Source organism: Daucus carota, chromosome 4, assembly GCF_001625215.2.
Source record: "Daucus carota subsp. sativus chromosome 4, DH1 v3.0, whole genome shotgun sequence".
Taxonomy (NCBI): domain Eukaryota; kingdom Viridiplantae; phylum Streptophyta; class Magnoliopsida; order Apiales; family Apiaceae; genus Daucus; species Daucus carota.
The window spans coordinates 805,765-811,408 of record NC_030384.2 but is presented as its reverse complement, the minus strand read 5'-3'; the positions used below and the strand labels follow the sequence as shown (position 1 = coordinate 811,408).

Here is a 5,644-nt window from a genome sequence, read left to right as displayed (position 1 = left end):
CCTGAGCAGCCTGCTGATGCTCCTGGTGAGGATAAGGAGTATTATAAGCGGTAGACAAAGGCTGATGAGAGGTCGTGATGTTACATTCTGGCAGCAATGTCGGGTGTTTTGCAGCATCAGCATCAGGCTATGGCCACTGCTTCGGATATGCTCTTTAATCTCAAGGAACTTTTTGGAGATCAGAATAGGGCTGCTAGGCAGGTAGCCATGAAGGCTTTAATGAACACTCAGATGGCTGAAGGTACACCTGTAAGGGATCATGTTCTCAAGATGATGTCACATCTGAATGAGATAGAGATCCTTGGTACTGAGCTTGACGGGGAAACCCAGATTGACATTATCCTTATGAGCTTGCCCAAAAGTTTTGAGCAGTTCCGCTTGAATTACAACATGAACAAGAGGCAGAAAAGTCTTGCGGAACTGCTGACAGACACAGAAGGCTGTGAAGGCAGTGGGAGTTCAAGATGGTGTGAAAAAGCCTAAGGGAAAGTGCTACCGGTGCAAGCAGTCGGGTCACTGGAAACAGGATTGTCCTCTTCCTAAGAAGACAAACAATACGGGTATGTCTCTTTCTCTAGTTACAGAAACATTTATAGCGGCTATATCTACGAGCACTTGGTGTGTAGATACAGGAGCCACTGATCATGTTTGTAACTCTATGTAGAGGTTCTAGCAATCCAAAATGCTTAGAGATGGTGAGATATACGTGTTCATGGGAGATGCTACGAAAGTAGCAGTAGTTGCAGTAGGAGTTATTCATTTATCTTTTGGTTCTGATAGGATTTCGGTTATGAACAATTGTGTTTATGTACCTTCTTTTTCAAGGAATTTAATTTCGGTTTTTAAACTTGCTTTGGATGGTTATAATGTTTGTTTGGATCGTAATGTTTCTATTATTGATGAATAAATGGATTATATGTTCTGGTACATTGGAAGACAATTTGTATATAATTAATCCTAGTCAACCTGCACTTCAACTACAACATAGGATATTGAACAAGACATCTTCTACCTCTACTAAAAGAAAGGAGCCTTCTAGTTTGAACCAAACATATCTTTGGCACTTGAGATTAGGTCATATTAACTTGAGGAGGATTCAAAGACTGGTAGTAGACGGGCCTTTAGGCTCATTGGCAGTGGAGCCATTTCCAGTTTCTGAATCCTGCTTCATTACGCCATAAAAGGCCTATCGCAACATGATCTTGGTAAATGTTGCTAGATTATGTTACTTTAGTTGCACCACTTTTACCCTACCGCAACATTGTGTTTTTTATGTTAGCTTAGCCAGAAAAGTGATGGTACCTTAACTAAAAATTTTGTGAGGTTGCAACATCCATACAATATGTTAGCCTAGGCTACTATAAGGTATATATTATTTGTTTACATAAAATTGAAAGTAAAATTAATTATTTTTATAAAAAAATAAAGAGCGATCATGTAATTTTATTAACTAATCCTATTTAAGTTATATAAAAATAATAATATATTGAAAAAATAACAATTTAGTAGCTGAGTAGATTTAACTTTAAGATTTGATTTTAAATGTTAATTAAAAATTCATTTATTAAAAATTTTACAAAAAATAAAATTTTAAACAAAAGAATTCCCGGTGAAAAGGAGCAGCGGGATTTTAATTTTTATTGCCTGCCCCGTTTTTAGACACACAGCTTTACTAACTCTCTCACACTCACTTCACTAACTCACACCCCTCTCTCAGAGCACCTCTCGCAGCTCTGTCTCAACACCTCTGTCTCTCTCTTTTCACCTCCGTCTCAGCACCTCCCTCTCTCTCGTACACCTCCATCTCTCTCCTCTTTCTCCTCTCTTTCAGTTCAGTTGCAAATTATGGCTTAATTGATGGGTAGATTTAAAATTAGGGCTCGAATATTAGAGGGGTCGAGGCTTGGGTTCTTCAAATTAGCGCTCTTTTTTTACACTTTATCTTTGATATTAGTTTTTTTAGTTAGAGGTTTGTATTTGAAATTAGCTCTTAATTAAACTCTGTTTTTGTTTACAGGGCTTCTTCAATTCAGCGTTGCATCTCAAGGATTCTAGGTCCTAAAGCTTCTTGCATCTTCTTGAAAGACTCTGCTTGTCGTTTTGGATACATGGTTTCCAAGAAGTATACCTATACCATTGATGATGATTGCGTTGTAAGCTTTTTCTAGTACCCTTTTTGTTATTTTATTTGATTTTGTTTTTTGGTCTCGGTTTTAAGGTTTTATTTTTTTGTTTAATCTTGTAAAGCACTGTTTTTTTTTGGGTTTTAGCCTCTAATTTTCTGTTAAATCTTGTGAATTACTGATATTTTGAGGGTTATCGAGTTTATGATTTGTTTTGGTTTGTTGGTTGATGAAAGATTGGTTCCTTGACTTAATTTGACTACTGTAGTGTAGATATTTGTTTAGTACAACAGTTTGCTTTTTTATTTGATGTGAGATTTTTATTCAATTCTAATGAGGTTTTTGTGCTTGAATCTGGATTCAAATTCTATTGTTTGCATGATACTTTCGAATTTAATGAATCTGTTTTGCTCTGTCCAGTGTTTTAAGACTCTTTTACATCATAGATTTGCATCTGATCCGCTCTATATAAGCTTGTTATTAACCTGTATGTTAGTCTGCTCTCAATTACTATCAGTCTTTAATTTCATGGTCTTGATTAATGCAAATGTGTATGCTCTGTTGCTCCATTTCCTTTAAAAATAATCTGTTTATAGACCAAATTTGTATTCGGATCGCAATACGAAATCTGCTTGCTCTTATAAAAGACATATAAGCAAGAAATCATGAATCATGGTTTCTCAAATGTTCCTGTTGTAATAGTATGTATAGGTTGCCAAAGATCCATCTGGAAAAGAGATCAATGCACTCGAGCAGCACATCAAGAATCGGCTAAGCCCATTAACTCCATTGTTATTTAGTGAAGATTTATAAGTAGTTTTTTATCAAAAACTTTTGCTTCTGGAAATGTGCTATTACTTACTGAAAACTCAAAATATAGGTGGTGTTTGAAAATGTTAACGATAGACCTGTAATCTTTTCGAGCTTTCACCCAGAGGCAGGTTTGCTACTCAAAAAGATGCAGAGCACTTACCCTATATATTTTCTTTATATATTTTAGTTGAGTATTTGCTGATATTTTCCTTATATATATTAGCTTCTAAAACATATTGCTGATAATTTTCCTTATATAATTCACCATCTGCTTTTCATACTTAATCGGTGCAGATTTCTAATGATGGATCAAGGAAATACTTGAGGCAGATGAGAATAAAGAGTCCTATTCTGTTTACTGTAAAATTTTCAAAGGATTGGCCAACTGCTGAACAGGTTAGTAATGTGGATGTAGCTTCTTCGTCTGTGGCTCATTCCATTATTGCTTAGGATTCTTATGTTTTTATATGGACTTGGTAGTTGGAAGTAGAGGCATAGCCACTAAGTTCTGGAATGGTCCTTTGATGTATCGTCACTCCTCCAACTTTCCTGTACAAATGTCGTGACCTCAGTACCAGATTAAGACATGCATTTCCTCAATTCATTACCTTATTTATAATTTTTCTTTTATTGATATATCGACATGTGAATTGTTTATTTTACTTCAGGATTAGAAAAAGCTTCAAGGACAGCTATTGGCAGGAAGTGGGATTTTGATGGGTTTAGGTTCAGGTTTTGAGATGTAAATTAGTCGATTTAATTAGTCAAGTTTATTATGATTTGTGTATGACTTATTGGATGTTGGATGTTGGATTTTGGATATTGGATATATGAATTTTAAGTGTAATTTATTTTGGGAAGCATTGTATATTTAGAGCATATATGCAAAAAATTTTTTTTACTGAAATGTTACAGTGGGCCCCACATGAGTCCCATAGTGGGTCTCACCTGGTCCAGACAGGGCCCCACTATTTTAAAAAAAAAATTACTCTAAGCTAACATATTTTTTTGTTTGAGTAATAAAATGTTAGATTAAACACTCTTTGCTAACATATATTTGTTGTTTCTTTAAGCAAATGAAATGTTGCCTTACCCCCCCCCCCCCCCCCCAAGGCAACGGCGAAAATCCTATCACAAAATAAATGTTGCCTTAGCCTTTTTATGGGCCTTTAGCAACATATTGACCCTCTTGTGCAACAAATATTTTATGTTAGAGAAGGCCTTTTATGGCGTACTGCTTGGAAGGTAAAATGACCAATAGGCCTTTCAAGGCAAAGGGGAATAGAGCCAAAGAAGGGGTTAAATGGCGTTTTGGTCACTCAACTGACCGGAAACTTGCAATTGGGTCATCCAACTCAAAAAGCTGTCGGTCACATCATTATACTCTTAAAAATTTTCATTCAGGTCACTGGCCGGTACACTCCGTTAAATAGTTGATGGAAAGCTGAATAAGCGTCATGACTTGGCTTAAATAAATCCACCATGGCATGTACAGTTAGCCGAAGTGGCATTTTGGTCACTCACTAACTAAAAACTTGCAATCGGGTCATCAAACTCAAAAAAACTTTCATTTAGGTCACTTATCATAATATCCGTTAAAAATTGAAAAAAGAAATAATTAAAAGCTATCATGCAACACCTTTTTTTCTCTCTTGAAAATTTCGAAATTTATTAACAAATGAAACCAATACACACACAAAAAATCAATAGCTTCACCCACAAAAACTTAATCATTGTTTATCTTTTATTGTTGTATATATCTTGAGGTCATCTTGAGGATAAAGTTACGGGGAAGTTTTTCCAAAATGGCCTTAAGATATATAAAACGATAAAAGATAAACAAAGATTAAGTTTTGTGGGTGAAACTACTGATTTTATGTCTGTGTAATTGTTTTATTTGTTAATAAGTTTCGAAAATTTTAAGATGGAAAAAAGGGGCTGCATGATAGCTATTAATTCTTTCTTTTTTCAATTTTTAACGGATATTATGATAAGTGACCTAAATGAAAGTTTTTTGAGTTTGATGATCCAATTGCAAGTTTGTAGTCAGTTGAGTGACCAAAATGCCACTTCAGCTGACTGTACATGCCACGGTGGATTTATTTAAGCTAAGTCACGACGCTTAGTCAGCTTTCCGTCAAATATTTAACGGAGTGTAACGGCCAGTGACCTGAATGAAAATTTTTAAGAGTATAATGATGTGACTGACAGCTTTTTGAGTTGGATGACCCAATTGCAAGTTTCCGGTCAGTTGAGTGATCAAAACGCCATTTAACCCGCCAAAGAAGTGTTAGAATTGGTTCACTCTGATTTATGTGGACCTATGAATATCCAAGCAAGAGGTGGTTATGAGTATTTCGTCACTTTCATTGACGATTATTCTAGATATGGGTACGTTTATTTGTTGCGCCGTAAGTCTGAGTGCTTTGATAAGTTCAAAGAGTACAAAGCTAAAACGGAGAAGCGACATAATAAAAGTATCAAGTCACTACGATCAGATCGTGGTGGCGAATACTTGCTTGGGGAATTCAGGGAATATTTATCAAAGAATGGGATAGAATCCCAGTTGATTGCACCAGGCACACCCCAGCAGAACGGTGTAGCAGAGAGAAGGAATCTGACTCTTTTAGAGAGTGTTAGATCGATGATGAGTTCTTCGGATTTACCCAAGTCGTTTTGGGGACATGCCTTAGAAACAACAGCTTATC

General features: G+C 35.8%; 1 long non-coding RNA gene across 4 annotated transcripts; it reads left to right on the top strand.

Annotated features, from left to right (window-relative positions):
• Positions 1 to 1,657: 1,657 nt before the first annotated feature.
• LOC135152376 (uncharacterized) lies at positions 1,658 to 3,806 on the top strand. Of its 4 annotated transcripts, none has more exons than XR_010291463.1 (5): positions 1,658 to 1,792; positions 2,018 to 2,153; positions 3,231 to 3,332; positions 3,417 to 3,495; positions 3,605 to 3,806. It is a non-coding gene; the product is annotated as an uncharacterized LOC135152376 (long non-coding RNA). The 4 variants fall into 4 exon arrangements; XR_010291464.1 differs by adding an exon at positions 2,826 to 3,064 and having other exon boundaries at positions 3,417 to 3,806; XR_010291461.1 differs by having other exon boundaries at positions 3,417 to 3,806.
• Positions 3,807 to 5,644: the final 1,838 nt, after the last annotated feature.